This window comes from Pinus tabuliformis, chromosome J (genome assembly GCF_031772625.1).
Source record: "Pinus tabuliformis cultivar Carrire ecotype Pingquan chromosome J, CPIR1, whole genome shotgun sequence".
Taxonomy (NCBI): domain Eukaryota; kingdom Viridiplantae; phylum Streptophyta; class Pinopsida; order Pinales; family Pinaceae; genus Pinus; species Pinus tabuliformis.
This window is the reverse complement of record NC_142295.1, coordinates 1,588,103,949-1,588,129,313: the sequence shown is the minus strand read 5'-3', so window position 1 is coordinate 1,588,129,313 and position 25,365 is coordinate 1,588,103,949.

Below are 25,365 nucleotides of genomic sequence, written 5' to 3'. Positions count from 1 at the left end.
ACAGTATCCAGTGGTGCAACTCGAAATCCCTCTGATGGCAATCAAAGGAATGACAAATTCAACAGTAAAGGTAAGAGGAGAGCTGGGAATTGTAGAGCATTGGGAAGGTATGTTTTAATAAATAATTTAGTGATGTTTTAAGAAATAGTTGTAATCTTTTCTTTATTATAAAGTAGGGAAAACGCAATAAGAACGAGTCCAAAATGATCCAATCACTAATAGTTGTCTTCTCTACGCAGGGAAAGGTAAAAGCAGGAAAGCGTAACGCAAAACGAGAATTTGATGAGAAGATAACGGCTGTCCCTCCAATTCTAAATAAGGTTCAGACCAGGTCGAGTAAATCAAGGAAGATCAGTCCGGAACGAGACGAAGGACTGCCAGTTCGGAAATACAGGCCGAGTAAAGGAAGGCGTTAACAGTTTAGCGGATCACTCAGGATCTTTGATCCTGAGGGATCGCTACGTTCAATCGTTTTGTCATCTGGAGAACTCCGCCGTTGATTGTATAAAAGGGGGGCAGCATTGGAAATTAAGAGAGATATATATTTTTGTATCTTTAACTTTCTGTTCACGGATTTTACTGTCAGTTGAACTCAGACTATTGAGTCAATCTGAAACTTAGTTTTGTACTCTCATTGATGAGTTAATATAATATCTTTGGTGTTAATTTCTCCCTGCGTCTGAAGTAGTTTACGGCAGTGCGCCATTGGAAGCTTCGGGCCCGGCTCCAACGGACACTGGCTGATTGTACCATTACAACTCTGCTTTGTGTGGTTTGTTTCTTATAATCTGTTATGATTGCATGTCGTCTCATACTTATTCATCTGTAGCTTTCCTGTTATAAATCTCTGTAACAAGTTCATATCATACTTTCAGGATTCTTCGCATACTGTTGATCTGAGTTGTTTGCATCAATTACAGAATTCATAAGTAGAATATTTCAGCTACAGGTGATTGGAGTAATGGACTATTGGTGATTATTGCAGATCGTGTATATATGATTGACGTTTCCTGTCTTTAATGATTTGCTGTTCCATTTGATATGTATATGATTGACGTTTCCTGTCTTTAATAATTTGCTGTTCCATTTGATTAAGCTGCAAACTTGTATAAACGATTGCTTTCCCTTTGTATGTAAGTGTGTGCCAAGGATTGGAAGTGTTGACCTCGCGAGACTTAGTTTCTTTACCGCCGTTCCATTTACTACCGTTCCTTTTATTGCTGTTCCATTTCTGAAGTTGCTGTTCCATTTCTGAAGTTGCTGTTCCATTCTGTTTTCTTGCTGTTCCTTTCGCTTGCATTTATTGAAGTGGCATGAGAGGAGGGTCAAGGCTTTTGTGAGATACAGCAGACGCTATAATGCTCCCAGATCATGATCCATACTCCTTCATCAGTTTCTAGGGGGATAGGTTACTAATTCCATACCCTCGACCGACGAAGTTGCTGCGTGTGTGATTTCTTTATGCAAAAGTAATTTAGCGTAGCTTAGCATCCGTTTACTCTTGTATTCTTTAGATCTATACTACGAATCATTATCCTGACAAATAGCCTCAAATTGAGATATCCTTTACAATAACAAAACGCTCCCGGATTGACTTGTAATGTGAGATAACTAGAGGTGAAAAAGACCCTTGTTACAACTCCACATTTTGGCGCCGTTGCCGGGGAAGGGTATAGCCATTTGTCTTTTAACAGGGTAGTGTGCGAATCTGTTAGGGGAGAACTGCATTCTAAAAACGGAAGGTAAGAACCTGCGTGCGGAGCATGTAAAAGCCCTGCTCCACCGTCCGCTTTCCTAGCAGAATTGATTTAGTAATTTAATTGGAGTGCATGACTAAGCAGAAAAAGCCAGAAAAGAATCAAAAGCCTCCATCCAAAACCGAAAAAGCCAAGGGGTCGGCGACCCTTGGACGAAAGACCTTTATAGATGAAATTTATAAGAAAGCCGAATCTCAGCAATCAGTAGGATATAGGAAAGTAAACTCTAAACAACCTGCTAGTTCCCTTCAGGCCTCAGAATCACCATCTGAAGCCTTTGCTGCGGTGCACAGTCAGACAGAGGAGTAGGACTTTCAAGAACCTGACAATTCGACTCTTGGACCAATGCACGAAGGAAATTTTAGCAATCTTTGCGAAGGAGAAGGAGAAACAGGGGAAATCGAGGAACCTAGATCTCCTATTGAACCAAACCAGCCTTTAAACAGTCCGGATAAAGGAAGCGCTGCAAAAATCCTCGTTGAAGGAATTCATTCACCTCAGACAGTAGGGGCCATCATTATCCCTGATAAAGGGAGTGCTGTAAAAACAGTTCCCGCTAAGATTACCCCTCCTCAACCAAGGGATACTCTCTTAGAAATTCCTGAAGATTACTGGCATATATTTGATTCCATGGCGCAGAATCAGCCAAATACCCAAACCTCTACTTTGCAATATCCCATAGTAGATTCTGTTGTGAATGCACCGATGAAGGCAATTCCGCTTCAACATATCCCGACGTTTCATGGACTCACATTAGAAGACCCTGATGCGTTTTTATTCGAATTTGATGTGTTATGCAGGGGATACGATTACACCACTGACCCCCAGAAGTTAAAGCTGTTTCCCTCTACTTTGAAGGGAGCAGCTCTGAGATGGTTCATGGGTTTAGGTGGTGGAGTCATAAACAATTGGGAAGAAATGAAAGGGGCCTTCTTAAAAAAATATCAGGATTACTGTAGATCAAGAGAACTAAAGGATGAAATCTTTCAAATGTCAGCCAGACCAAATGAAACTTTAGAAGAATATGTAGAACGTTTCCAATATAACTTGCAAAGATCTCCCTATGCATCGTTACCTCTGCCCGATAACGTGTTGAAAACTGCATTGATTAGAGGTATGAAAGAGCAATGGATTGAAACGTTGAATATTATGGGAAAAGGAGACATTTATCAGGAAAATTTTGCTGACATCATTAATCTGTGTATCAGGAGCTCAAGAGGCAGCACAAGGATAAAACCAGCAGAATATGATCGCTTCACTAGAGACAATAGAACATCAATAGAAGGAGTATCACGAGTGGAACTTGGAAATCTGCTAGAGAATTTTAAAACTGATATCATGGGGACATTAACTACACAGCTTGATATTGTGCAGGCTAAACAGAAGCAAGCAGAGGCGGAACAGAATCTGGCAATTTTCTGCCCTCGGTGCAGAAAGAAACATAGCCAGAAAGAATGCCTGCTCGATACAGTTCAAATATGTGCTATTTGCACCAAGGACCATCCGACTGAAAGCTGTCCCTCGCTTCCTAGTTTGAAGGCGGTGTATAAAGAAGCAGAAGAGGAACCAGAATCAGCATATTTTATTAACCAGCGTCGTCAATGGCAGCCTAGGCAATCTGGTATGTTTCAAGATCCCTCCTCTTCTTTTCAATCTCCGCAATTTAATGCTCAGCAACAGAATATGTGGCAAAATCAGTCTCAGCACCCATTTTCAAATTGGTCGCCTCAAATGTTTCCTACTCCGAACCCTTGGATGAACCAAGCTGGTTGGCCAAACTTTCCTTATCCTCCGCCATATTGGCCAAATAATTCATATCCTCCGCAGTGGACCCCTTCCACTTCGCAAAGTTCACCCTGGCAGAGCAACTGGCCAAGATCGACATATCAAACACCAGGATCAATTCCGCTCCCTCAACCAACTCTGCCAGCCTTGCAACAAAATCCCCAGCCCAACCTAAGACCGCAGCTCCCAGCCCAACCCAACCCTAACCCAAACAATCGACCAGTTCAATCTCTTCAAATTATAGAATCTTCCGAGATTGAATCTTCTCTGCAGGAGTGCAATGATCTTCAGTTGAGATCTGGGCGAATAATAGAAACTGAGGGACATAGAACCGCTCATATTGAAAACCAGTTACCGATAGAACAGCCGTCACAACAAGAAGATGTAAGTAAAGACCAGGTTCATCAGCAAGTAATTACATCTTCTCCACCTTTCCCAGAACGACTGGACATTCCGAGACAAATGCAATATCCGGATTTTGATATTCTGGAAGAACTCCAAAACTTGTATATAAGAATTCCATTCCTTCAGGCTATACAGGATATTCCCATATATGCAAAAACCATAAAAGACCTGTGTAGCAGAAAATCAAAAAGAAATATAACCCCTAACCCTAGAGTCCAGGTAGTCGGCACCTTATCCGACCTCTTATAAGGGAAAGAAACACCAATTAAATATGAGGATCCTGGAAACCCAATTGTCACTGTTCAAGTCCATGGGCAGACCCTGACCAACGTTTTAGTAGATCTAGGGGCTGCAATTAATATCCTGACAACATCAACCTGCCAGAAGCTTGGAATCACATCGGTAGAACCTACTTCCACTTTACTAGAGCTAGCTGACCGATCAGTAATAAGACCAGAAGGCACCTTGTATGATGTCATGGTTTCAGTGGACTCTTGGGAATACCCGACCGATTTTCTGGTGATTAATCCAAAAACCCGACTAGATGGACATCCGCTAATTCTAGGTAGACCATGGCTCGCTACTGCTGACGCCTACATTGGATGCCGGCAGGGAAACATGACCATAACCAGAGGGCCGGATATCAAAAATTTAATCTTGTACCCGCCAGCCCAGCCAAGCATCACACCTCATATATCACTGACCAATCTGTGCCCTGCCTCATATATTACTGATAATATTAGACCACCATTAACAGTCCAGGAAGCGCTAGATTTTAAAGATCAAACGGAAGACGATGCCATCAATAAATTCATTAATCAAACAGAATCCACATCGTATACACAATGCTTTATGATAAAAGCGGCATTTGATAACGAATTAGAGGAAGATCCTCTAAAAGATGACCATGACCCAAATATACCTGTAACCTCTGTTGCTAACAGCAAAGTAATACAAATTGAACCGGGCAAAACTTTAAATATTAACGCTAATCTGACACCAGAGCAAGAGACCAAACTCATCCAGCTCCTACGAAAGTATCAGGAGGCATTTGCTTGGGACTATCCCGATATGAAAGGGATTGATCCCCAGCTATGTACACATCGTATCTATATCGAGAAAGATGCAAGACCTGTTCGCCAACCACAGAGAAGACTCAATCCCCATTTAAAAGATGTTGTAAAAGATGAGCTGCAGAAATTATTAGACGTTAATTTTATTTATCCTATTTCTGACAGCAAATGGGTCTCCCCACTTGTGGTAGTACCTAAAAAGAACGGGAAATGGAGGATCTGTGTCGATTACAGAGAATTAAACAAAGCTACAAAAAAAGATCACTTCCCTCTCCCTTTCATAGACCAGGTATTGGACACCTTAGCAGGCAAGAAATTTTTTTCTTTTTTGGATGGCTTCAGCGGATATAACCAGATTCAGATTGCCCCTGAAGACCAGGACAAGACTACCTTTACTTGCCCCTGGGGAACATTCGCCTACCGAGTCTTACCCTTTGGATTATGTAATGCTCCGGCCACATTCCAACGGGCTGTTCTTAGCATCTTCGCAGATTTAATTAATGATGGATTGGAAGTCTATATGGATGATTTCACACCATATGGAGATGACTTTGATCCAGCCCTGGACACTCTCGAAAAAGTTCTAGAGCGCTGCATCGCTACCAGGCTTTGCTTGAGTCACGAAAAATGTTACATGATGATGACAGAAGGACTCATTCTGGGACATTACATCTCAGCAGCTGGCATTCAGGTAGACCCGGCTAAAATTCAAATACTCATGCTTATCCCAACCCCCACTAATCAAACAGAGGTACGCAGTTTTCTTGGTTTTTCTGGGTATTATAGACGATTTATACAACATTACTCACATATTGCCGCACCTCTACATGCATTAACTGGAAATGTTGATTTCTTATGGACAGAAAAATGTGATCGAGCCTTCACAGAATTAAAGAAGTTGCTATCTACAGCTCCAGTTCTCAGAGGACCTAATTGGAACTTACCATTCCAAATTTCAACCGACGCCTCAGACACAGCAATCGGTGCAGTTCTGGGCCAAGAAGAAGAGAAAAGACCATACGCTATCTATTACATCAGCAAAAATTTGGCTCCGGCTGAATTAAATTACACTGTCACCGAAAAAGAATTTTTAGCTGTGATACATGCTATTAATAAGTTTAGACACTATATTACAGGCTATCCCGTTATTTTGTATACAGACCATTCTGCTATTAGGTATTTAGCAAACAAGCCTGTTACAAATGGAAGAATAACCAGGTGGTTGATCTTGTTGCAGGAATTCGACATTACAATCAGAGACCGACCAGGGAAGGAGAACCCTGTAGCTGATTTTCTTTCACGAATACCAAAATCAGTTGAAACAGCAGCAGTTGAGGACCAATTCCCAGATGAACACTTATTTGCTGTCGCTGTCCAGACTCCCTGGTACGCTGATGTGGCTAATTATCTCGCAGTAGGTAAGCTTCCAAAACATTTAACTCCCAATGAACGGAAACAGATCGTCCAGAAAAGCCATCGATTTTCGTGGGTTGGGGGCTATCTATTTCACACAGGCGCAGATATGGAAATCAGAAGATGTATTCGAGAAGACAAAATCTTTGATATCTTGAAAGCCTGCCATGACGGGCCATGTGGAGGACATTTCGCTGAACGCAGAACAGCACACAAAGTATTACAAACGGGATATTACTGGCCTACAATTTTCAAAGATGCCAAAAAATTTGTCCAGGCCTGTGATAGTTGTCAGCGTGTAGGACGACCTGGCCCAGCAGACGAAATGCCTTTGCGGCCTCAATTAGTGATCGAACCTTTCGAACGCTGGGCTCTGGACTTTGTCGGACCCATCAACCCCCCATCAAACCAAAAAACCTACATTTTGGTGGCAACTGAATATGTTACCAAATGGGTTGAGGCGGAGGCATTACCCAGAGCTACAGAGGAGTCGGTAATACAGTTCTTGTTCCATTTGTTTGTACGTTATGGTCTTCCAAGGGAAGTGGTTACAGATGGAGGACCACAATTTGTGGGACATAAATTAGCTGCAACACTCAATAACCATCACATCCACCACAAAATTACTACCCCATACCATCCGCAGGCAAATGGGCAAGTCGAGAACAGTAATAAGATAATAGAGTCAATTTTGACAAAAACTGTTGCCTCACACCGCCGTGATTGGGCTGCCCGACTACCGGAGGCACTGTGGGCTTATCGAACCACATGGAGAAGTACCACCGGCTATTCACCATATCACTTAGTGTTTGGAAAGCAACCCATTTTTCCTATAGAATTTGAGATCCAAACCCTGCGAACTGCCCAAGAAGTCGGATTGGATTTAAGTGAAGCACAGAAAAATCAATTACAGCAAATTAATGAGTTGGACGAAACAAGGCTCGCTGCATTACAGAATACAGCACTCATCCAGCAACAGCGAGCCAAGTGGCATGATGCGCTCATCAAAAACAAGATATTTCACGAAGGAGACTGGGCTCTGTTATATGATTCTAGATTTCAGGATTTCCCGGGGAAGCTTCAGACTCGATGGTTGGGACCATACGAGATTCAAAAAGTCCATGACAATGGGACCCTTACTTTGATTACAATCGATGGATCTGGATATACATTTAAGGTAAACGGCCACCGAGTTCGTCTGTATCGCAAACCGCTCACTCGGGAATCATTTTGCCAGCAGCTACGCCAAGATACTAACATCAAGATGATGGGAGAGGAAGCAAAAACTTCCTCCCCTATAGATTGGTAAGCAGTTCATTCTTTATTACCACATTTTGTATATAAGATTGTAAATTTTGTATATATGTTTCGAGTGCGTGTTTTCGCTGTTCCTTTTCAAAAGGAACAGCACTTGCGTGTTTTGCTGTTCCTTTTCAAAAGGAACAGCACTCTTGAATTTTTGCTGTTCCTTTTCAAAAGGAACAGCACTTTTTGCTGTTCCTTTTTCAAAAGGAACAGCACTGGTGTGTTTTGCTGTTCCTTTTCAAAAGGAACAGCACTTGTGTGTTTTGTTGTTCCTTTTCAAAAGGAACAGCACTTGCGTGTTTTGCTGTTCCTTTTCAAAAGGAACAGCACTCTTGAATTTTTTTGCTGTTCCTTTTCAAAAGGAACAACACTTTTTGCTGTTCCTTTTCAAAAGGAACAGCACTAGTGTGTTTTGCTGTTCCTTTTCAAAAGGAACAACACCTGCATGTTTTGCTGTTCCTTTTTCAAAAGGAACGGCACCCTTGAGTTTTTGCTGTTCCTTTTCAAAAGGAACAACACTTTTGAATTTTTGTTGTTCCTTTTCAAAAGGAATAACACTTTTGAATTTTATTCCTTTTTAGAAGGAGCAACATTTGTGTGTTTTTTTTCAGTTCTTTTTTTAGCAAGCAGCATTTGAGTGCTTTTGTTATCTTAGGACATTGCATCAAAAGAACCCTCCCACCTTCCCTTGTAAGAAAGAAATAGTATGCCCTCGTCCTTTCTATAAGAAGAAAGCGTTGTCCATCCTTTTCCTGAGGCCATAAGTAGCAGCTATATATGCAACAAATATAAAAGGCATGATATATCGAGATCAGCACATCATAAATCGCTATCTATAACAGCCCTAGTATTGATGCAACAAAGGAAGGATCCATACACTCATCATTTTTTCAGCCATAAGTCTCACCTCCTCTGCCCTGTTGGAAAACTTCATCATGTTACGTTCCTACAATTTTCTTTATTATTACTTGGAAATAAGAATAGAAAATTTATATCTTCCTATTGGGATAACAAGACTTCTTCCGCCATTCCCACTCTTAAGGAGGGCTGAACCACCCTTATGTGTAACTATACAAGAGCAAAAGTCCATCTCAAAAGAAGAAAAAAAAGCAAAAGCAAAATCAAAAGAAATTATTTGTCAAATGCAGGATAGGGGGTTTCATTAAAGAACCAGCCTACTATGATCATAAGATTGGAAGCGAAGTGGCATTCCCATCATGGCCACCACACCAGGGATATGGTCCAACAGGTTCATTATATAAACAAACCTTGGAACAGGGGGTCTCATCACGAGCCAGCCTGCCCACGTTTCGCGCCTCTCTGGTGAATGGCGTCATGGTTATCTGGTTACCAAGCCAGCATGATGGCCTGCATGTTGACAAGAATTTCTCTTCAAAACTACACAAAGGACTATGGTTCCGGGGTGAAATAAACAACTCTGCCACGGTTATAAACACCGGTCGGCAGCAGAGCTCTGTTAATGGTATTGGAGTCAAAACATATACACCAATTTGGATCTTATTAAATATTTCTTTCTATCCTCGTAATAATTATATCTTACACCTTAATGGATACGTCACATGAACATCTATCATTACCAATTATGGCAAAGGTATTGACTATGACTATCTCAGACTTTCCATGAGTGCTAGACGTCCTATCCTTATGTTCTGCATCACATCACGAAGGCTTATGTTAAACGCGATCTATCTGTCGCATCGATCTCGGTATTTCTTTGTCTAATATGAAACATGGCAAAACTTTATAAGCTGTTCCATTATGACTCGGTGATGGGATGACCGCCTTCTTCTATTTGACGGCTGAGGCAGCCTATCATTTCGCGCGGGGGGGAGGTGACTTCATTACTCCGCCGGCCACGTGTTAACACATCATTCGGAAATGATATGATACGAAGGTACGATATGCGTTAACGGCATGACAATGCTATTTTTTGCAAAAGTTGTTATTTATGATTAATTATTCATGCATGCTCTGTGTCTTTTCTTTTTTGCCGCAATTACGTTCTTTGCATTGCTGTTCCATCTAGACCCTGAAACAGAACCATGGGGGGAAAGTCTATCAGAAGCGAGCCAAGCGAGCTCGTAGTCTCTGAAGCCGCTCAGAAGATCTTAGAAAAGGCAGGGTGGTTAACTTATTTTGGCCGCCTGCGCAAATCAAACGAAATAGTGGCCATGGAATTCCTGCAGAATTTGCAGGAAGAACACTCAGTGGTAGATGGGAAGAAGATAGCAGTCACGAAGGAAATAATCGCGGAAGTAACCGGATTACCAGACTCAGGTCCAATATGGACGACAAAGAAAGAAAGACTGCAGAAGATCGTAGAAATCTTCCAAGATGAAGGGCAGAAGCTGACAGTGAAGGGAAAAGGAGTGCTGCCGGCAACACTGGAAGAACCTTGGAGCGAACTGGCAAAGGTAGTACAGAGCTACATCACCTGCGAAGGACGAAAAGATGTGGTAAGGCCGTGTCACCTTAAGCTCTTAGCTGTGTTAAAAGGAAAATGTGCTGTGAATCTCCCTGCATTGTTAAATTCATTGCTGCATGATGCCTCTCGGAGCCTGAAAAAGGCACACCATGAAGATGCAGTGGTTAGCCACCACGGGTTAATCCGCCTGATAGTGACATACAGTCTCGCTCAGCAGCAGAGTAGCTGGCGGGAACTTATTACAGCAATTGGAGGGGAAGCAGCATCACCATCCCCAAAGGCGAAGCACCCCGCTAGCACCTCTGGAACACCTAAAAAACCCAGAGAATCGCCAAAACCTAAGCAACCCTCGGGCACAACCGAGCAAACGAAGAAACGCATAAAGCTGGGGAAACAAAAATGTACCCCTAAAGCAACTAGACATGCAAAAAAACGTAAGGAATTGCCCGAAGAAAGACGTGCTACTGTAAAGCGAAGGTATTCCTCTGGCACGCCAGAACAGTTTGAAAAACGCAGAAAGGTGGAGGTGGAAGAACAGGTGGCCAGCACACCCAAACAGCCCGAGAGGCCTAGAAAGTCAGCTGGGTTGGCAAAGATAAGAGGTAGGCTGGAAAAAAATCCAGCCAAACATTGACCAGCCGATTGAAATAATAGAGGAACCTCCAGCGCCAGAACAAATACCTGGGGAAAACGTGGGACAAACAGAGAACGAAGCTGAAGAAGGAAATAAGAATGATGACTCTGCGGCCGAGACCAGCTATCCAGAGGCAACTACTGAGCAGCCAATTCAGGAGAAGGAGATGGAACAATTGGGGGGTAGCCATCCGCAAACCCCTGTGGAGGAAGAAGAGCTGGCCACCATCTTGGCCAGCCTTAGAGGTTATCCTTCACCCTCCAGTCCGGCAGAGCCTCCCGAAGGACCCTCTGAGGAAGAGACACATGAAGAATTGCATGATGGAATGGCAGGGGAAGAAAACCCCCCTGTCGTTGACAAAGAAAATGTGAATACCAATCAGGAACAAGCCGTTCCCAAAACTCCAGGAGGAGATCCACCTGCTGATGCCATGGAGGATGAAAATGTTTGTCGGGAACAGGACGTTCCCCGAATGACAGAAGAAACCCTCGATGAAAGCGGAGCAGAACTGAGGGCCGCCCATGTGGCCACAGCCGAGGCAAGAGAAATTACGAAGTTGAGAAGAAAACAGCAGAAATTGCTGAATATTATAGGCCAGCTTCGGCAGAAAAGTCGAAGTCTGAAAGCCAGTTTGAGAATAAGGAGGACTGTAAGAAGAAAAAGAAGGACAAATACAGCTGGGTCCTGTCAGAGGAGAAGGCAGAGCACCTATAGGCATCTAGTAGGTCGATACTCTGCCAGCGAACCTGCAGCTGTTCCAATTAATACTAAGGAACAAAATGCTGTTCCATCTGGAATAGAACACCAGAATGCCGTTCCTATTGACATAGAGGAGCAGGCTGATATTTCAAACAGCCCATTAGAACCAACGGTCGTTCCAATTAAAACAGAGCCACAAGATGACATTCCATTTACAGAGGGACCACCGTACCCCTTTATACATGTCAAGAAGGAAGGGGAAAATAGAGCAGTTCACACTGAGACACCACCTTCAGGGAAAATTAAGCGACGAAATGTGAAGGTCCAGGCGAAATTTCCTGCCTCCAAGGAATCATGGGAAAGGGATCCAAAAACCAAGGCCTTGCGCCACGAGATAAGACATGCCCAACAGGAGGCTGAACAGCTACGGGAACAAATGATCCCTCGAGAGAAATATGAGGAGCTGCAACAGGAAGTTGAGCAGAGGATTCCTCGAGAAAAATACGAAGAACTGCAACAGCAGCTGAGAAACATGAGTCAATCGGAGAGTCAGGCTTTTGAAGGATGGCAGAAGGAACAGGAAAAGGTTGCTAAGGTAACACGTCGACTAGATGTTGTTATTAAACAATTGGACACTGTATGTTCGTTGTATGATGACGTTTTGACTTGCAGGGCCCCCGCGAAGAATTATGCTTTATTCCTCCTTGAAAGATACTTAAGATTGAAAATAAAAGCTGTCAGGGTAGGTGCCCCCATTCAGATTAATACTGTTAATGATTTCATTGATTGTTGCAAACATTATGGGGTTAAGGTCCAACGATTATTATGCGAATTTTATTTGCACAATATGGTGCTTGAGCAGGAAACTGACCTAAACCCTGGTCCCTTTGTGGGGGATATACAGCTGCAAGCCTTTGTTTCATTTGGGGTCAATCAGTTAAAGTGGCTCAGGGCTTACAATGCCTTTCAGAGGCAGGAGCACAGCCTAGATCTATGGGTCAGGGCTGAGCCTCAAGATCCAGTTCGCCTATGGCAATCACACAAAAGACTTATGAGAAACCCTGGCGTTATAGAACTACTAGGACCCATGCATGAGGAGTTGATCCGAAATAGCTTAGAATACTTCCTGGTTATTAAAGATTCCGCCTTGGAGGCTACCAAATTCCGTTATCGGATTTCCACCCCAAGCGTCCAGCTCAGGGAGCCCCTCAAATACGAGAACTTTGAGCTGGTTGCTGAACGATTGCCCTTTTATGGCCAGTGCATTCTGCAAGCTGGACCATCATTGTTAGGATATCGGTTCCGCAGCCCAATTATCTGGCACCCTGCACCGGGGTACCAGGCCCTGTATAATATGCCTGCAGATCAGTTTCATTACTTCTTTGATAATCTGGTTGCCTATCATGGTTGCAGACCCCCTCATGAAGTACCCTCTCCAGCCTATTCTCTTACTGCTCTCCATGTTAATTATAACGTTTTCATGAGGCCATGAAACAGAGTAAGTCGGGGGGTGTGTAGAGCATTGGGAAGGTATGTTTTAATAAATAATTTAGTGATGTTTTAAGCAATAGTTGTAATCTTTTCTTTATTATAAAGTAGGGAAAACGCAATAAGAACGAGTCCAAAATGATCCAATCACTAATAGTTGTCTTCTCTACGCAGGGAAAGGTAAAAGCAGGAAAGCGTAACGCAAAACGAGAATTTGATGAGAAGATAACGGCTGTCCCTCCAATTCTAAATAAGGTTCAGACCAGGTCGAGTAAATCAAGGAAGATCAGTCCGGAACGAGACGAAGGACTGCCAGTTCGGAAATACAGGCCGAGTAAAGGAAGGCGTTAACATTTTAGCGGATCACTCAGGATCTTTGATCCTGAGGGATCGCTACGTTCAATCGTTTTGTCGTCTGGAGAACTCTGCCGTTGATTGTATAAAAGGGGGGCAGCATTGGAAATTAAGAGAGATATATATTTTTGTATCTTTAACTTTCTGTTCACGGATTTTACTGTCAGTTGAACTCAGACTATTGAGTCTATCTGAAACTTAGTTTTGTACTCTCATTGATGAGTTAATATAATATCTTTGGTGTTAATTTCTCCCTGCGTCTGAAGTAGTTTACGACAGTGCGCCATTGGAAGCTTCGGGCCCGGCTCCAACGGACACTGGCTGATTGTACCATTACAACTCTGCTTTGTGTGGTTTGTTTCTTATAATCTGTTATGATTGCATGTCATCTCATACTTATTCATCTGTAGCTTTCCTGTTATAAATCTCTGTAACAAGTTCATATCATACTTTCAGGATTCTTCGCATACTGTTGATCTGAGTTGTTTGCATCAATTACAGAATTCATAAGTAGAATATTTCAGCTACAGGTGATTGGAGTAATGGACTATTGGTGATTATTGCAGATCGTGTATATATGATTGACGTTTCCTGTCTTTAATGATTTGTTGTTCCATTTGATATGTATATGATTGACGTTTCCTGTCTTTAATAATTTGCTGTTCCATTTGATTAAGCTGCAAACTTGTATAAATGATTGCTTTCCCTTTGTATGTAAGTGTGTGCCAAGGATTGGAAGTGTTGACCTCGCGAGACTTAGTTTCTTTACTACCGTTCCATTTACTGCCGTTCCTTTTATTGCTGTTCCATTTCTGAAGTTGCTGTTCCATTTCTGAAGTTGTTGTTCCATTCTGTTTTCTTGTTGTTCCTTTCGCTTGCATTTATTGAAGTGGCATGAGAGGAGGGTCAAGGCTGTTGTGAGATACAGCAGACGCTATAATGCTCCCAGATCATGATCCATACTCCTTCATCAGTTTCTAGGGGGATAGGTTACTAATTCCATACCCTCGACCGACGAAGTTGCTGCGTGTGTGATTTCTTTATGCAAAAGTAATTTAGCGTAGCTTAGCATCCGTTTACTCTTGTATTCTTTAGATCTATACTACGAATCATTATCCTGACAAATAGCCTCAAATTGAGATATCCTTTACAATAACAAAACGCTCCCGGATTGACTTGTAATGTGAGATAACTAGAGGTGAAAAAGACCCTTGTTACAGCTCCACAGGAATCAAGGAAGAGGACAAGCATTCAAGAAGGCTATAAATTCTAGGATGTATTAAATGCACCTGACCTCAAAAGGAACCTAGTGTCCATCTTGGCAATGGAAGACAGAGGCTAAAAGGTAACCTTCAGAAATGGCAAGGTATGTATATGGAAAAATAATGTTAAAGATGCCTTTACTCTTGGGTTTAGTGTTGATTCATTATATCAGGTCGATGGAAGTCCACTAGGTGTCATGTCTTGTAACACAACTCTTTAGTCCGAACTTTGGCATCAGAGGTTTTCCCACCTTCATTACAAAGCTCTACCCGATGTAAGACAGATGGTAACAGGGATGCCCGAATTCCAAGTAGAGAAGGAAGGTGTATGTCCGGGATGTGCCAAAGGAAAGCTCAAAAGGGGACCATTCCCCTCAAGCCAAAGCAAGACCTCCGATATATGACAATTGGTTTACTCAGGCATACCTAAGGTTGGCATTAAGAGGGAGACTACTACACCACATACTCCTGAGTAGAATGGTGTGGTGGGAAGGAAGAACCACACGATGATGGAAGTTGTCCGGGCCATGCTACATGATCAAAGACTTCCAAAGTTTCTATGGGCTGAAACTACAATCACCGTCGTATATGTACAAAATCGATGCCCTCATCAAGCTTTGGGTTCCTAAACTCCTGAAGAAATGTTCACCATCGGTCAAAGGGAAGTCGTGATTAGTCATGATGTCACCTTTGACAAAGATATGGCTCTCAGCAAGGTGGACAATCTGCTAACTTTGAGTAGCTCTCAAGAAGCCGACACTAGGGAACCGAAAGAAAAGGATGATGAATCAATGCCTAATGTAGAAGAACCCATGGATCTGATTGATCCTCCTCCTTATGAGCCTTCCTCTTCTAGGAAGAGGCCTTCATGGCTTAACGGGTTACTTGATGATGCTGAAGGACATTCTGCACCCCGAGGAACCTTTTGTGAAAGTAAGAAACCTAATAGGTATCAAGGATACCTGACCATCATGAGCACGATCATACAAAATGAGCCTTCGTCATTCTTAGATGCCATCAAGCATCAAGTATGGAAGGATGCTATGACCGAAGAATATGAGTCTATCATAAAGAATGATGTTTGGGAAGTAGTTCCCAGACCCCAGGACAAGACTGTTGTTACTTCCAAATGGATTTACAAGATAAAGCATGCAGCAAATGGAAGTATGGAAAAGTATAAGGTTCATTTTGTTGCTCGTGGTTTATCCTAGAATGAAGGTATAGACTATGATATTTGCACCTGTTTCCAGATATACGACCATCTGCTTGATCATAGCCCTTGTGGCTTCACAAGGATGGAACCTACATCAAATAGATGTTAAGACCGTGTTCTTGCATGGTTCTATCAAAGAAGAGGTCTATGTGGAGCAACCTGAAGGATTTGAGATTTATGATTGAAAATCTCCTGTATGCAGGTTGAAGAAGGCTCTCTATGGGCTGAAGCAAGCACCCCGAGCATGGTATGAGAGGATCGATAACTACTTGATGAAGCTGGGATTCACTAGGAGTGAAGCTGATCCTAACCTTTACTTTAAGGTTGAAGATGACAAGCCTCTCATACTGGTGTTGTATGTGGATGACCTCTTTCTAACAGGTGTAAACCCTCTCATTCACAAATGTAAGAGGGAGATGGCTTCTGAATTTGAAATGAAGGACCAAGGACTTGAAGTGTGGCAGAAGCCAAGGGAAATTTTCTTATCTCAAGGAAAATATGTGGTAAATATATTGGAAAGATTCGGTATGATGGACTGCAAGCCTGTGACTACCTCGAGGATCTTAACTTTTAGAAGTTATATGGTAGTGATGTCAGACCAGACTTGGGAAATGCCTCTGAGTTTCAAAAACTCATTCGCATTGATGTTCTTGGTGAACCTTTGTCTGAACATATGTTTTGCAATTAGCATTGTGAGCTCATATTTGGTTGAGCCTCACTGGATTGATGCCAGGAATCTTCTGACATGTCTTCAGGACACAATCTCTCATGGATTAAGATACACTGCCAGAGATGTGAGACTACTTGGATATACTGATGTTGATTGGGCAGGCAGTGTGGTGGACCGTAAGAGCACTTCTGGGTACTGTTTCACCTTGGGATCTGCTTCGATATCCTGGATGAGCAGGAAGCAGAAGTCGGTGGCTTTGAGCACCGCCGAAGCATGATATATTTTTGCTAGCATAACCTCGTGTGAGGCAGTCTGGTTGCGAAAGCTCTTCAGTGAGCTGTTTGGATTTACATTGGATACCACTGTGATTCTCTGTAACAACCAGAGGTGGGATTCAATTATTGAGGAATCCCGTATTCATCAATTGCTCCAGTAGATAGACATCATCTGGGATATGGTAAGTCGATGAGCAAGGAAGCTCCATCACATTAAGATGATGTACAGGTTGATACACCTTGTCAAAGCCCCGAGGAAAGATCTAATCTGTGATTTTCCCAAACGACTTGGAGTCGGCAAGAAACCCTTGTACAAGGGTCCTGCATGTTGCATACATTGAGCTCTGGGAGCTCTGAGGGCTTGCGGTTCCTACTGGAGCAACATATGACCACAGGGTGACTCACCCTCCCCTGGTGGTGCACACTGTAACAAGATGATTCGCTCTCTTGTGGGACAAGATGATTCGCTCTCTTGTGGAATAGGATGATTCGCTCTCCTGTGTAGCAGGATGATTAGTTCTCCTATGAGGCCTGGATTAATGTGTTCTCCATGGCAGCCTGGATTGATGTGTTCTCCATGGCAATTGTAGCAGGATTGATGTGTTCTCCTGTGAGGCCTGGATTGATGTGTTCTCCATGGAAATTGTAGCAGGATTGATGTGTTCTCCTGTGAGGCCTGGATTGATGTGTTCTCCATGGAAATTGTAGCAGGATTGATGTGTTCTCCTGTGAGGCCTGGATTGATGTGTTCTCCATGGCAATTGTAGCAGGATTGATGTGTTCTCCTGTGAGGACATGATTGATTAGTTCTCCTGTCAAGGCATCCTACCCATGCAGTCTGGGACTCATGGGAAGTACTTCTCATCTGATCAATGAGTAGGGAAATGAAGTTAGGGACCATAGTAGTATCGATGGATGCATCGTTGTAACTACCGTACTCCCTACGCTAGGATGGCCTCCATTGATCTGGGATCAATGATACTGGTCTGGGACTAGTGGTAGGAGTTGTACCATACTATGACGCTGACTTCGGGTCGGTTGAGAGTGGTCTGGGATCAGTGGTACATACTCTGAGACTGACTTTGAGTCAGTGGAGGATGATATTGGTCTGGGACCATTGGAGTTGTACTCACTATGATGCTGACTTTGGGTTGGTTGAGACTGGTCTGGGACCAGTGGTACATACTCTGAGACTGACTTTGAGTCAGTATGATACATCCTCGATCATTTCTTCTTCTTCATAATTCGGACAAAAGCAGAGTAGAACAGAACAATGCAAGAGCAGAGCAGAACAGAACAAAACAGTACAGATCAGTGTAGGGCAGAACAAGACAAAGCAGAATAACCAAAATAGAGTAGAGTAGGGCAAGGGTCAGGCTGTACAAGGCAGTGCATTTGATGGATGAATAGTAACGACCGATAGACAGATTGCAGATGAAGTTCTCCATGGTTGAGAGGGAGTGTTAAAATTGGCAACCAGGGAAAAACTTCATGTGGGTCATCTTATTCATGGCTAATAATATTTTTATTAGATTCCTCTCATCGAGAGGTGTAGGATTGATATAAAGATCATCCAATTACGATAAGTATTCATGGAGATATGAATTTATTTTGATTATGGAATTATTATCAAGCCGACCTACAACTCATGTAGGCTCAGAAGCCCAACAGTCGCATCTATTCACCCACCAACGTTGTGTATAAATATAAGAGGACTTTTCCTCATTTGGACTCACTCATCTCATCACATCTCTCTCTCTCTACTGCGCAGATATGAGTCTCTTCTCTATTGTGCTGAAATGGGTCTCTCTCTCTCTCACATGTGAAGCCAGAAGTTGCTGAATCTGAAGCTGCAACTGTAGAAGTAAAGATTGACTTGCATGGCCTAGAAGATCTCCTCATCTGAACTACACAGTAGGTTCATCAGAACCTCCTTTGGAAGCCGAAACTTTTGGTGGTGGAATGAAGTCAATCCGACTGTCGGTTTGTGAGATATGGTCTGCCCTAGTTTGATAATGAAGCCGCTAATGCTGATGCTACTGATCTAGGGTTTGCTACTGCTGATATGAATCAGATTTATTGTACTATTTCTCTCTGCTGAATTATTAAAGATAAAAGAAGATTTGATCAAAGGGTTTCCCCACACATTGTGGGGTTTGTCCCTGGCTAGCCGCCACATCTTGTGTCTCTTGTCTTGGCTTGTTTTCTGTCGATCGTTTAATGTTCTATCTGCACTTTACTTTATGTACATGTGATTGCTAATCGGTGGAATATAATAAGAAAAAGAAGTAAACTGTTATAAGCATAGAACATACCATAATTTAACAAATAGATAGAAATGCTTCTTTATTGTCAAAACCGTTAAGGTAGGGCAACACGATACGTTCACTCCTTAAGGAAGGAGAACACTCCACAAGCCATATGCCTGTTCATACAATAATCCTTCAATATATTCCTTGACATGGAGTCTCTAGCCTCTATATAGGCCTCATACATACAATACCATGGGTCATTACCATGGTTCCCTCATACCATCAACTAATACCATGGGCCCATTACATTATTATTAACTACTTGTGGTCCCTTACATGATATGGGTTAACCACCTTATTTATTACTATGGCCCATCCCATTATTACATTATTACCTTGGGTACCTCCCTTGGTACCCCATATTATACCCCCTAGGTATATAATAGTGATGGCGACCAAGTGCGATTAGACGAGGACCGTCGGTCAAGCACGTAGATCCGAAGGTCTAGATCTACCCGCGCTATATCACATCGCTCATATGCATGTACAAAGGAACTTAACCTGCGGCCCAGAGGATCAGCGATATGCGATTACGATATTGCAATATCGCATCACAAGTACATAAGGGGTGAAGCCAAGAAGGCCAGCAACCATGCGATGCACTGATAGCTGATAAGGCCAATCGGTACAATAAAAAATCAGAAGCCAAATAGGGATATGCGATAGCGATATATACCCAAACCCGAAAGGGTTTATAGAGGTAATTACATATGTTTTGAGTTCCGATATGCGACAAGTTGTCAAGTTTTCCTTTGTAATTGGGGTTTTTCATTATAAACTCAAATACAATGGAACCCACGACTAAGCGACTTGCGATAGCGATCTAATGGCGGACCCGATGGAGTTTAGGGTAGATTTAATGATATTTCAACTCCAAAGAAAGGCGTTTTGGTGGATTTTCCCATGTTTCTATGTATTTCTTTGTGCAAACAGAGAACGACTATTTTGGGGATTTCGAATGCACCGATGGTCCCTTCTGTTGCAAAATAGGTGGCCACCTTCCCTGAAGATGTTTAACAAATGATTGCTTAATGCTCAGAGGGGATTTGAGCGGATAGAGGCCAGGAGCTAGAGAGCCCAAAAGGGAAAACGAACAGACTAGTGCCAATTGGTTTCAAAGCCATAGAATGACAGAGACAGAGGTAGGCAGTGTTGAGACAAAGAGAAAACAGAGACAGAAAGTGAGGGGGAGAGTCTGTGTACTCAAAAAGACTTGGGGGATCCAAGTAAAGCCCTGTTGTTTTGTTCCTGTTGTGTTGAGACTCAATTTGAGCTCACATTTGTAAAAACTCTACTCTTGAAGACATAATAGAGAGGTCACCACTAAAAGCTGGACCAAGAGACATAGCCCAAGAGTTTTGGGTGAACTCCTTGATTATTTACTGTGTTATGTGTGTTTGTCCATTATGTTTCTCTAACTGCTCATTGTCTATATTATTCGCAATCTTTTCGATCCGTTGCACTAAGTAATATAGGCAAATCCTGCACATGAGTCTGTAATACCTTCAAAATAATCTAAGATATTCATTTTTAGATCAAGTGGTATCAGAGCTTTAGGTTTGCTAAGGTTAGACAAGCTTATGTTGGATTTTGTATGCTAACTAGGTCAAAGCTCAAACTAGGAGAAGGAGAACTTGTTGAGGCTAATCCTGAGATTGGAAGAGTCTATCCTCAGGGGAGAATGGCAGAAGAAGTTCCATTGGAATCAAAATCCTAGTTCATGAACAATTTTATGGCCATGCAAGCCATGGTGGAAGAGATGTATCAGGAATTTAAGAAAGGTCGAGGTGAAAGCACTTCAACACCCAAACAAGACAAAGGGGCAAAGGAACCTTCTCTAGTTGACCCTCTAGAGGGAAAAGGGAAAGGGGAAAAGCCTCTTCCATCATCTCCTCCACCATCTCCTTCATCATCCTCATCTCCTAGCCCTGATAAGAAAAAGAAGAAAGCTTCTTTGATTAAATTAGATGTAAAGTTTGATTTGCCAATTTATGATGGAGAATTAAACGCAGAAAATCTAGATAACTAGATTAGACAGATTGATGTATATTGCAGGGTGCTGAACAAGGAGAAAGATTCAGCTGGCTAGCCTTCGCCTTGGAGGAACTACACTAGTGTGGTGGGAAGGCAAGACACAAGCTGATCTAAATAAAAATGGTAAAATTCTTTCTACCTGGAACGAATTTGTTTTTGACATCAAAAAACAATTCTATCCTCTAGCTTATATGTAGCAAGCAATGATGAGTTGGAAAACTCTTCACCAATTAAAAGGCCAAAGTGTACAAAGTTATACCCAGGAATTTAGAAAATGAACTTTAACTCTAGGCATTTCTCTAGACTCACATGAAACTTTGTTGAAGTATATAGGTGGTCGGCATAGCTATTTGAAGCACACCATTCTCATGTTTAATCCCACTAGCCTAGATGATGTATCATTTCAGGCTACAAATCTAGAGGCTAGAGGCAAGAATGTGAATCTAGATATTAGGGGATCATCAAAACCCTCTACAAGCAAGAACAAGGAAAAGAAGAAGACAAAATGGAAGGAGAGGAAGAAAAACGTTATACAGAAGGAAAAACCTTCATGCACTCACTGAAAGAAGGATGGGCACGATGATGAACATTGCTGGTCTTTGCATCTGGAGCTGAAACCTAAGAAGTTTGGTGGTAAGAAGAAGAAGATTGTTTCTGCTATTCAAAAATATCTGGGGTCAGACTCAGGTGATGAAACAACAGTCGCAGCCGCAGGTATAAAAGGTAAAAATTCTAAAGCATCTACAAGTAATTCTACACAATCTATTGATAATGAAGATAATGAGAGGAAAAGGCATGAGCTTTTTCATATTAGAGTTATTTCCAAGCACCAAAAGATTGATAGTTTATTTGATAGTGGATCACAAGTAAACTTGATTTCTAAAACAATTGTAAAGAAGTTGGGATTACTAACAACACCTCACAAGAAGCCATATCCATTAGGTTGGGTATGTGATAAAGAAAAGCTGCAAGTGACAAGACAATGTAAACTTAGGTTTATTATTGGGTCATCATTTGTAGATGAGGTTGAGTTAGATATATTTCTCTTGGATATATGTGGTATTGTTTTAGGAATTCCTTATTTGTATGATAGAAAAGCCATTTTCTATAGAGCTGAAAATAAGTATCAACTCACTAAGGATGGAATAGAATATATTGTAAGAGCTCATAAACTCAAAAATAACTATTCTCTCATCAACTCAAGGAAGATGAAAAGAATTGTAAATTCATGCAAGCAAATTTTACTAATGGTTGTAAAGGAAAAGAACCCTAATAAAACCAATGTATTTGAGGGCTATGATGCTAAACAAAAAGCTGATTTAGTTAAAGTTGTTTCAGAATATGATATCCTATTTTAAGAACCTAAAGGTCTTCCACCCAAAAGGGAAATAGTACATGATATTCATTTGCAAAAGGATGCTCCATTACCTAACATCGGAATGTACATGTTATCCACTTTAGATAATGCAGAGATCAAGAAGCAGGTACAGGAGCTGCTCGATAAAGGGTTCATAATACCAAGCACATCACCATGTGGATCTCCAATCGTACTGGTGAGAAATAAAGATGGTTCGAGGAGGATGTGCATTGATTATAGACCACTGAATAAAATGATGATTAAGAATTGTTATCCTCTTCCTCGCATTGATGATCTATTAGATAGTTGATAGAAGCAGTTTAATTTTCCAAGTTAGACTTGTGTAGTGGCTATCATCAGGTCAGAGTTGCAGAACAAGATGCATGGAAGATTGCTTTCAAGACAAAGCAAGGGTTGTATGAATGGTTGGTTATGCCTTTTGGCTTAACTAATGCTCCTTCCACTTTCATGAGAGTTATGAATGATGTACTCAGACCTTTTATTGATGATTTTGTAATTTTATATTTAGATGGCATTCTTGTTTTCAGTAAAACATGGGAAGAACATTTGAAACATGTAAAGCAGACTTTAGATGTTTTGAAAAGATAAAATCTCTATGTGAAGTTATCAAAATGTGAATTTGGGAAAACATCTTTAAATTATTTGGGTCATATTGTAGGGGGTGGTGAATTGAAGATAGATCCCTATAAGGTTGGAGTCATTGTGAATAGACCTAAACCCAAATCTGCTACAGAATTTAGGAGTTTCCTAGGAGCAGCACAATATTGGAGAAAGTTTATTGCTAACTTTTCCTTGATTGCAGCTCCGTTACATGCTTTGACAGGATTGAACAAGGTGTTTTAGTGGGGAGGTAAACAACATAAAGCCTTCGACACATTAAAAGAAAAAATTAGTACAGCACTAGTACTAACACTACCATATCTTCAATGTCCATTTGAGATTGAAACAAATTCCAGTGACTATGCCATGGGAGTAGTGTTGATGCAACACGGTAAACCCATATGCTATCATTCTGAGACATTTAATTCTACAGTAGTTAATTATTCCACATATGATAAAGAATTTTATGCATTAGTACAGAGTGTGAAAAAGTGGAAACACTACCTAATGGACAAAGAAACAATCATGCATACAGATCATCAACCACTTCAATATTTGCACTCACAAACTAAACTGTAGCAATCAAGACATTATAGGTGGATGGGTTTCCTACATCAATTTCATCTTGTCATCAGATATAAAAAGGGCATACATAATAATGTTGCGGATATGCTATCAAGACCAATCATAAATGCATCTACTATACTTAAGCATAACTCAGTAATGCATGAAAGTTACATTGAACAATATGCTCAAGATGTAGATTTTAAAGATGTATATGCAACTTTAAGTCATGGCAAGCAAGTAGAAGAACTGGATTATTGTGTTAAGGACCAACTCTTATATCATTTGGGAAATTTATGCATTCCAAAAACTGAAAGAGTTAACATAATCCAAGAAGCACATACTTCTCTCATATCAAGTCATTTTGGTGTAAGTAAAACAGTTGCACAGTTGCAAAGGTTCTGTTATTGGCCAAGAATGCATGAAACATTTTCTAGATATATTAAAGGGTGTACCCTGTGTGCTAAAATCAAGCCTAGCAATAGAAAAATAGGCTTTTACAGTCCACTTCCAGTTCCTTCTCATCCTTGGGAAAGTGTTTCCATGGACTTTGATGGGGATTGCCAAAATCTAGAAAAGGTCATGATTATTTATATGTTATTATGGATAGGTTCAGCAAAATGTGTATTTTGATACCTTGTAACAAGCAAGTTAGAGTTGAACAAACAACGAAGTTGTTCTTTCAGCAATGTATGGGTTCATTTTGGGTTACCCACTTCTATTGTATCTGATCGAGATTCCAAATTTGTTGGGAAGTTTTGGTCAAGTCTGTGGGAATTGATGGACACCAGATTGAAGAAAAGCACAACATTTCATACACAAATAGATGGCCAAATAGAGGTGGTCAATAGGACAGTGATCCAGTTGCTTAGAGGCTATTGCAGCAAGCATCCCAGGCTTTGGGATGAACATTTGTGTTATGTGAAACATGCTTACAACCATGCCAAGCACTCTTCTACTCAGAGATCTCCTTTTGAGACTTGTTTTGGTTTTATACCAAAGTCTCCCTTGGATTTTGTCTTTGGTAAAGATATAGCCATTGATGGACACATTGATGTGGACAAAGCAACCAAGTTCATTGAACAGATCCAAGAAATTCACCGGGCAATGTAGGAACAGCTGGAAGGAAGCCAGGCCAAGTAAAAGGAAAGGCATGATAAGCATTGAATTGAGCATAGCTTCCAAGTTGGTGATCAAGTCTGGCTGTACATCAGTAAAGACAGAATGTAAGGTGAAGGTAAGAAGCTGAAGCCAATAAGGTATGGGCCTTTCAATATACTTGAGAAAATTGTTGGAAACACTTTTCGCCTTGATTTGGCATCTTATATGCATATCTATTCAGTCGTTAATGCAGAGAACTTGAGACTGTATGAACCTTCATTAATTGAAGATCCCAAAGAGCAAAGTCAGTTGCCTTTTATTAATGATTTGTTGCCTGAATATATCAATGAGTTATAGGAAGACATAGTTCTGGACAGGAAGGTGAGAACTACACATAGAGGGGATGTTGAGTACCTCAGAATCTGACTCAAAGGTTCAAAACCAAGTAGTGCACGATGGATAGAAATTGGACAAGTGAGGAAACTATATCCTCACTTGATCGATGCTTAAAAACCAACTTTTGGTGGTCCAAAAGCTTTTTAGTGGGAAGGCATGATCCAAAATGGATCCTAAAAACCCTTTAAGTCTTAAAAAAAT